The 9,504-nt window shown below is 44.8% G+C and overlaps 1 long non-coding RNA gene across 1 annotated transcript; it reads right to left on the bottom strand.

Moving 5' to 3' along the window:
• Nucleotides 1–1,968: 1,968 nt before the first annotated feature.
• LOC148219799 (uncharacterized) lies at nucleotides 1,969–6,786 on the bottom strand. Its single transcript, XR_015799516.1, has 4 exons — nucleotides 6,561–6,786; nucleotides 3,937–4,073; nucleotides 3,160–3,347; nucleotides 1,969–2,593 (listed from the first exon to the last, which is right to left on the bottom strand). It is a non-coding gene; the product is annotated as an uncharacterized LOC148219799 (long non-coding RNA).
• Nucleotides 6,787–9,504: the final 2,718 nt, after the last annotated feature.

Below are 9,504 nucleotides of genomic sequence, written 5' to 3'. Positions count from 1 at the left end.
TAAAATAAAGCATCATAAAAAGTATTTTCTGCCTTTTAAAATCTGATTCCTTGATCGTAAGGGGCTCTAATTCTGCCTTTGGTGGGAAGGGCATGACCGGCTCTTGCATCTTGCTCTTATATTGTTATCAGGTAACAAAGGGTCCCAACTGAATGCATCATGAAAAGCCTAATTCAGATCCAGCAGGAGGTAAATGCAGTTTGTTTGACCATGCAAGCTGTGAGGTTTGGAAGTTCAAGATGGGATCAGGAGCTGGTGCCAGCTGTGTTTGCCCCTCCCTCCCAGTCTCCCCAGCCAAAGCTCAGCTCCTTCTGCAGATGTGGAGCAAGAGAGACAGCATAGGAAAGTCTTTAATCTCCCTGTCCCTGCCTAGAAAGCTGCTTCTCAGAGGTACATGCCAGCAGATGAGAGGCAGGTGAGCTACCAGTGCTCAGAGGGCATTCAGGCACGTGTAGACTGGCTGTAACAGGCCTCCTCTTGTTTTTTACCTTTTACAGCTTCTTGAGAGGCCCGAATGGCCCTGATTTTGCATTTATGTCCTTTGCACTGTTGAGCAAACAAGCAGGGCCTTGTCTCCACCAGACTCCTCCACCCTTTGTTGGCTGCCTTTCAGTTATCTGCCTTAGTGCATTGCAGGCAAATATTTGCTCTGTGGTCTCAGACACTACCTCACTCCTGTTTGCCCAGGTTCTCACTTCAGTGCCTTGAACACAGTGCTTACTACACCCACACCCTGGGGTCACCAAGTCACAAGGACACAGCTTTGTGTGCACTGCTGTCCTTTGTGTCGTCCTTCCCTGGCGCTGGCAAACACGCAGGTCAGAGATGTCCAGCCTGCCAAACCCACCCGCAGTCTTTACAAAGTGTGTCCTTGCTGGGGGTTGTACCAGCCACGCCTTGCCCACCGGTAAGCACAGAGAGGTGACGAGAGGGGGCAGGTACCACGCCTGCTTTTTGTGAACCTCTGTAAATGCTAAGCTCCTGTGTCAAAGTTTGCAGTGACTACAGTCTGCTGCAAGCCCAGAGGCTTGAAGTTTCATCTCTTTCACCCACCTTGCCAGCAGAGCAGTCACTTGGGAGGGCTACATTTAGTTGTGTGTGTGGTCTTTTCCCGTTGAGCTGTGTTCCCACAAGGACATGCAAGCCACATAAAATTATTAGTTGTGACCATGGGGAGTGGTGTGCATGAAACAGCCTGGAAGGCCACCTAAGTCTCCTCGTCTAGGCAAAATTGTCCAGTTAGGGCAGATGCAGGTTCATCCTTCCACTGATTTTCTCAGTGGTCTGCCCAGTTTGTGACTGGGTACCACATACTCCCGCTAGGAAAGCCCTGACTTAGACCTTAAGGAGCAAAAACAAAATTAAGTTCACTGGTGTGTTCTGCTCTGTTTCCTTTTTTTTCACCTCTCCTAAGCTCACAGCCTGAAAAGCTCAAAAGTGCTTCCAGACCCTTTGTGTTACAGAGCAACAGGACAAAGACACCTAAAGTGATCTCTATGTGTTCTGATAGCAAAGATGGCCCATTCGGCATCTGGAGAAGTTTAGGCAGGACTAACACCTGCTAATGTAGATCATGAAGACTGTTAGAGTGAAGCAGCAACTTTGCAGAAGGCCCACGTGCTTTTAATTTGGGAGGTACCAGGGAAGAGCCACACACCAAAAGTTCAGGCTGCAGCTGTTGTACCAGTCACAAGCCAGATGGACACATTCTGCTATGGGATGCCTGCTCCAGGGAGGCAGTGCTGCTGCTGCTACAGTGGCATGGAGCAGTCAGAAATAGCACAAAATTGTACATATGATGCACTAGTGCAGCTTCCAGCACCACAGTGACTAGTTCGAACAGCCATGGATCTACCCAAGAAGGAGGGATTTGCCTTCCTGTAGCTTCTTGCAAGGCTGATAGTGCAGAGAGGAATCAAAGTATGTGGTTTTAATAAAGAAACACCACCATAAAATTTGACAAGTTCATCTGTTCAAGCAATTTGTCTTTCTTTCTAGCCAGAACATTCACACGAAGTCAACAGAGAAAAACAGAAAGTCTTTCCTGGTATTTGCTGTCAAAACTCGAGTAGCAATGCTAATTTTGAAAGTAGAAGGGAAAGGGAGTGAGGTCAGGAGGCAATTGCCCATTGATCCCAGCTGCATGGCACAGGGCAGCCACTCCCCTGGGCCCCACTTTGCAAGCCTGTCATTTCCAGAAATGACAATGAGTCACATTTGCCCCATGCCTCATTTAAAGAAACTGAAAGAATTAACTGGTAAGGCACTGGGAAAAGCTTGCTGTGAGTCATGCTGTTAGAGTCACAGCTGCACAGGAAAGCCCGCATGGCTATTCCCAAACTGCAGTCCATGGGCAAAAATGTCCCTTAGAATCTTCAGAATCTGCAATCAGTGGAACTCCAGCACCTTCAGAAAGGTAAGAGGTGATCCAAGGGGGATATTGAGGGCTCAAGATGTTTAGTCGCATAATGAGATGTCCAGTCATTTGTACAGCTGGTTTTGTCTTTATCCACAGTGTGTGCTCTCAGGTACCCCGGAAACAGGCTTCAGAACAGTCATTAAGAAAGCATTTCGTCCAATACCCACAGCCACTCTGTAACAGAGACATTACAGGTAGAAGGGAGAGTTGTTAATTTCCTGACATCAACCAAGCTGGCCAGCATGTAGAGTTAAATCTCCATTTCTCCTCAAAAAGTTACAGTGATGAAAGAAAGATACCGGAATACATTCCTTCCCAGTCAGCTCTTACTTAATCTGAACTGCAAATGCTGAAGAGCTTTGGCCTGTGGCAAAACAGCAGAGGTAATCTGGCACCTCTGTTGTACTTTCTTAATTACCTTCGAGTTTTGGATTTTCTAATACGTTTTTTGGAGAATAGCAACAAGTCTCTCCATGCTAGTGTTTTGCCCCAAAGTATTTACATTAGTCTCAATTTTGTGTAATTTTCTGTCTGGGATTTTCCTTCATTTTCTCCCCTATTTAAGCCTGCTAAACACAGAACCCAAAAAGAAGGGAGATCCAAGACCTCCTTAGGACCAAGGGACGAATCCACAAAGCCCACACAGTTTTTAGAGCCACATCCTTTCCGAGGCTTTGCCCTAGCCCTGCCCAGCCCGGGGAAGCAAGGCTGTGCTGAACCTGCAGTCTCATGATACTTACCTTAGGCAAAGGCTTCCTCCCTTCTACAGCTGTGGTTGTCGGTCACTTTATTCGTTCACTGAACTGAGATTTTCTGCTTTTGTACGTTGACAGGTGAAACTGTGGAGGATAACATGGTATGCACTCCCTCTGTCCTCTCTTCAGGAGGGTGTATTCAGTTTGCTGCACAGCAAAGTGCCTACACACACCTGGGCAGGGAAGGCAAAGAGAGAGGGAGGGGAGCTGGGAAGGCTGCCAGGCACAGCCTGAGGGAGCAGATGGAGATGCAGTGTCAGGGTTAGAGAAGTGCAGTGAGTAGGAGGCACCAAAGGAGAGCTCAGACATAGAGAAAGGATGGAAACAGGGTAAAAGGGAAGAAAAAATTCTCTTTGCAACTGTTTGTAAGCATCAGGAATTCCAGCACATTGGGAGGCTGTATGTGGTTTACATGGCAAGGTTCTGGTAATGGGGGTACTACAGAGATGGCTTCTGTGAAGAGCTACCAGAAGCTTCTCCCATGTCCACCAGAGCCAATTCCAGATGGTTCCAGGATGGACCTGCTCTGGCCAGGGCCAAGCCACTCAGAGATGGTAGTAATGACTCTGTGATAACAACTTGAAACAGAAAAAAAAGTTATTGTGAAGATTTAACTGAGAAGAGAGTTAACTGAGAACTGGCCAGAGAAGAGAAGAGTGAGAATATGTGAGAGGAACAACTATGCAGACATTGAGAGAAGGTGAGGGAGGACTTGCTCCAGGTGCCAGGACTGAGATTCCCCATGCTGGAACAAGCGGGTACCTGAGAGGAGGCTGGACCAGGGTCCCAGCAGAGACCTGCAGACCCATGGAGAGAAGAGTCCATGCTGGAGCAGGTTTCTAGTAGAATCTGTGACCCTGTGGGGGACCCAGACTGGAGCAGGGGAAGGACTCCTCTCCCTGAGGAGAAAGCAGCAGCAGGAATAACATATGATGAACCCATCACAACCCCCACTCCCTGCACCACTTGTGGGCGGTGGTAGAGAACTGGGAATAAAGTTTAGCCCGGGAAGGTAAGACGGATAGGGAGAAGGTGTTTTTAGGAATTATTTCACATATATCTTGCTCTGATTTTGACTGGCAGTAAATTCAACCCAAGTGAAGTCTGTTTTGCCCATGATAGTAACCAGTGAGTGATCTCTCTCTGTTGCTAGCTCCTGAGCCTTTCCTTATGTTTTCTCTCCCCTGTCCATTTGTGGGTGGAAGTGATAGAGCAGCTTTGGTGGGCATCTGGCATCCAATCAAGGCCAACCCACCACAGAGGTCTAGCTGTTTGATGAGGAATAGAGTAACACAGGGACATAGCTATTCTATTGTTGAGCACAGGCCATGAGTAGCTGTAAAACTTCAGGAGTAAATCTGCTTAAGGCCTCTCAAACAGATGTAATAGTTACAGCCAAAAACCCAAAAACCCATTTCATATTCCTTTCAGTGAGCCCTGTTCCTCCGGGCCCTGGATGACTGAGCTGGTTGACATCCTGCTTCCTATGAAAACTGGACCTGTTCTACCAGGTCCAATGGAAAAAACTTGTTTGATTAAAGGAAGCAAACACATTAAAAATGACCAAGAAAATAAGCAAAGAATGAACATTGGATCCCAGACATAGTTACCTCAAGTAGTGTGGTGGTCAGAGCTGCTGCTGTGTTGGAGGTTACATGATGCTGTGGCTACAGGTGCACAGCTGCTACCAGGTCAGAGCAGAGCAGGAGCCCTTTTAACTCAAAAGTATTGGTCAGAGAATGGCCAACTCCAGGTGCCTTCATAGATTACTAAAAGATACAAGGTGATGGTCAGAAATTACATGCTCTGGCTGCCTATGTCTTCTCCTGCATCTCCTGGTCTGGGTTAACAGGGTATCTGAAGAATGAGCTCTGAGACACCCTCCAGAATTCAACCATTATGATGCATTACACACAGCAGTCATATCATGGGGCATGACATGTAATCCAAGGTATCTCTCACTGGCCTTTGCAACTTAGATCTCAGGAGTCAGGCCTCCAGCTCTGCCCAGCTTGCTGGCTACAGGCTGATATCCATCCAACCACCTCCTTGAACTGATGAATCCATCACTTACAGTTATTAACTCTCCACCTGCCCTGTAGCTGGGTCTTTCTGGGGCTGACATTTGAGAGTAGTAGCAAGAATGATGACACCACAAATTTCAGATTTGGCAGAATGGTTAAGATGATGAAACATCTGCCCAAATTTTGTAATTTACACTTCCTGACCTAATTTACAGTTGGTGGGGGGAAACCCAATGCAACTTGCATGTCATATCTTCCACTTAACTATGTCATACCAGAGAAAGGGAAAATTTGAAATTACATTAACGCAGCCAGCTATAGATGAAACAGAAAGCAACCAGAACCACATCAGGACAAGTGAGAGAACTTCACAGCTTTTGTGTGTCACCTGCTATTTGGCTTCTGGCAACTGATGCAGCTGCCAGATCTTCCTGAATGGCCTATGCCAGAACCTGAGTCCCCCTGACTGAAGGAAAAGAAGTAATAGGCTGCAAGAGCACCAATGGGCCTTTGCCTTCCTTAGTCTGGAAGATGTGCAGGACCCAGGAATAAATTTTGAGTTGCTGTTTTATGTCAGAACTGTGGCTTTAGAACTGTGCAACTGTTTTAACTGTGGTTAGAACTCTTGCAAAGAACCCCGAGACAGAGAGGGAGAAGAAAGGGACATTGTCAGAAGAAAAAAGAAAACCTGAACACAATCCTGCAGGTTATTCAACCAGTGCAAAGCACCCACTTTTATTCCACACCCTCTGGATAATAAAGCACAATCAGTCTCAACTATCTCGTTCCTGAGCACTTCCGAAGGCACCATTTTGAGGCACTCGGAAGTAGAGGAACTTGAAGCTTAAAGAGTTCAAAACACTTTTCCTATGCTCTTAAGTTCAAATTGACATAGAAAACTAACAGTACCCTCAAGCATCTATCAAATCATTAAAGACACACTCCATCTTGCTGTTCTACTTCCCCTTTGCAATTAATTTGGAAAGCACGAAGATTATTGCAACAGTGCCACAGACTTTCCCATGAAGAAATCTGTCTTTATTGGAAATCTGCAAGGAATGGTCTGACTAGCATGTGTGAAGCACTGCCTGAAGCCATGCACAACACAGGGATTTAAAAGCATTAAACAACTCCCAAAGCACTGAAGGAGGCACGGTTCACATTTAGAAGTCACAGTAATCCTACACCAAACTGATTATGTGGTCATAAACCTAAGTGCCAACATACAACAGCTCCAACAACAGCGTGCTTACAGCTTCCTTCCCCTCCCCTCCCCCAGCTCTGTCATGCCTCTGAAATCCTAGCATTCGTTATCTTAAACCAGAAAAAAACATTCCCTCTACTGTTTCTTCGGTGCCAGACCTGGAACCCACGCCCTCCAGAGAGAAGAGAGGCTCCAGCTGTGTGCCGGCGTGCGAGCTGGCACGGCAGCGCCGGCTCCTCCGCTCTCCCTTCAGCTTGGCATCCTCGCAGCATTCCTGCTGGGGCTGGCCACCATTCCGCCCGGCGTCACTGCCCGAAAGGATGTGTCCGCAAGGCAGGGCTGCCTTCCCGGAACACGGGAGCTCTCGGCTGGGACTTCAGAAGTGTTTTCAGCACGTGCGGGTGCTTACCGAGCAGCTCTCCTTCGGGAATATGTCAGGATGTATCAATGTGCGTAAGAACATCGATCATAGGAAAGAAAGAGAAACGCCTTATTTCAACAGATTTGCTCCAGATGTGGTTCGGAACAGTTCCATTTGCAGAAACGTTTTACTGTCACTCGTTTTGTTGAACCACAGAAGTCAAGACATGGATAACTGGAGACCCATCCCACAGCAGCTTTTCTTAGCAAGGGCCTGAAATCTGATAGCATCAGAGCTGCACTGTCTCTTCTCCTTTATTGCTCTTTGTAAAGGTTTAATTTCTGAGTTGCAACTTCACTCATATATATAGGGAATATATACATATATAGGGAAGTTATCCCAAAGAGCAACATTTTTACAAGAAGAAATTCATCCCTCCTTGCACCTCAGCATGTTGGCACACACAGTCAAAGGAAGCAGTGTATCAAGCATGATTTAAAAGTACTTCTTAAAAGCTCAAATCACTATGCCTTAAGCTTACTTTTAAATTTCTTGCTGAAATAATAAAAAACACAGCCAAAAATATGAATATAAAGCAATTTTAATTTTCCTCTAGATATTTATATCAAAGAAATAATACTCATGTCCAAGTACTGTACATACAATATCTTCCTTATAAACTCTGTAGTTTAAAACACATGTACAAAATTGCACATTGCAGTTTGCAAAAAATCATAAATACATTTTTGCATGTAAACAATTCCAGCACAAGGATCAATGTTATACATTCCAAAATGTCTAAGTGTCTGCTCACAAACAAAAACAAACAAAAACCCCACTGTGATCTCCATAAAGGTCCTAATGTTACAAATCAATCATTAACAGATTTCTAACTGATGTACTACACACAGGGATACATAAATGAGCACAAGGCAAGTCGCCTTTTAGTCATAAGTACTTAAGACAGAGGCTTGGAATACAATCCTGCTGCCATTTAAACCCACGGTATCCATCCCACAGTATTTAGTGGTAGCAGCATTGAGTTAATTTTTCCAAGATTGCTAATTGCACTATGCCTTACTTTAAATTCTCAAACAAGATGGCTACCACTGAACAGTAGGAATTTTAAAATTATTGTAAACACAGTTATCACTGTTGTATATTCAGTAAGTTACAGTATTCTCCTAAACACATCACTAAATTAAGAAAATGTTTTACATTTAATCAAGTGCAAGATGCCCACTAGTATCGTCCACTTTGTCTCAGAAATAAGTAGTTCGAATATAATACAGTTAGTAAAAGTAATGTAAAAAATTACAATGGACATAATCCTCAGTTGTATATTATTAAGCCCTGTAGCTTGTTTACATTTTAAAAAATCACCACATCAGAAAAAAGGTCTCAGAAGTGTCCTTTAAAATCTCTCCTGACCAAATCCAGCAAATGAGTAGCTACTAAATTATGCTTCACTGCTGTCTCCATCTGTGTGCAATGCCCTTGCCAGCATACCTGTTTGAAGACTTCCCAAAATCAATCAGGTTTAAAAAGGTCCATGATATCCATACAGAGTTATTTGTTTTGTTGCTTTTGTGTGTCTTTTTGTTTAATTGGATTTTTTTGTTTTGTTGGGGTTTTTTGATCTATTCCCATGCTGCAATTCTATAAAATTGTACCAAAAGCAGAGATTTTTAAAGGGTTTCTCAGAGGCTTCCTCTATGCCAGCTAACTTAGTAAGGCAGAATAAGAAGGTACACATAAACCCAACTTTAAAAAACCCAAGAAAGGATGTAGGCAGACACCGACTCACCACCTAGTTGCATGTAAGCTGCTGGAAGAGTAAAGCCCAGTTTGAACTGCTCTGCTTCCACTTTTCATTTTGAAGAGCCACCCTGAAAGTTTCAGCACCATGCCTGAAGCCTTATGAAGAACCAGCTTGGATTGAAGAACTGTAGGAAGCAGCAGTTTGCTCACACTTCTTTTGGACAGAAAGAGAGCTTGGAGATGCTGGTGGTGAGACAGCAAGGAGGGGATTCTTGCCCTTTACAGGAAATCCCTTTTTCTGTTAATTGGCATGTGGCACGAATCCCAGTAAGGACCACAGAACTTGCATAACACTACCAGCAGCCCCAGCCCTTGACATTGCAAAGTATTGTGATTATAGTAATGCAGATCATTAAGTGTTTTCTGCATCACAGAAGCTCACCAAGAACCAGAAACCACCAAGGGTTTTCGAAGCTGGGTCCTATTGCCTAAGAGCTCTCCTTTATCTGACGGGGGTTAGTTCCTCTATTGAACTGATAGAAACACATACTGCACAAAGAATGAGAAATTTCATCTTTCCCAGTCTGCACTTAACGTAACTGGAGCTACTTCTTTCTAAGGGGATCTCTTTTGAGTCATACAAGACTGGCCACCACAGCCACCCCACAGTGAGGGCATACGTGCAGTCCCCCAAACCTCAGAAAGATTCTTCAGCGTAGGCAGAAACTGCAGGAACAAGCCAACTTTATATGAGCCACTACAGGAAAGAGAAATTGGAAGAATGCGCTACAACTCCACAGATGGAAAAGCACAGGAAGCTGAAGAGCTACTTCACCAAAAGACTTATTCAGCAATACAGACCCAGCTGCCCTTCCTGGTAAGATGCTGCATAGGGAGTCTAAGAATTACCTTCCAATATCATAAACTAGAGGTAACCTAACAGACTGAGTTTTAAAGCCAAGGAAGCTCAGGGCCCTTCA

This window comes from Sturnus vulgaris, chromosome Z, assembly GCF_052056855.1.
Source record: "Sturnus vulgaris isolate bStuVul1 chromosome Z, bStuVul1.hap1, whole genome shotgun sequence".
NCBI lineage: Eukaryota > Metazoa > Chordata > Aves > Passeriformes > Sturnidae > Sturnus > Sturnus vulgaris.
Note: the sequence above shows the minus strand (reverse complement) of the source record. Positions and strands in the feature narration are given on the sequence as shown.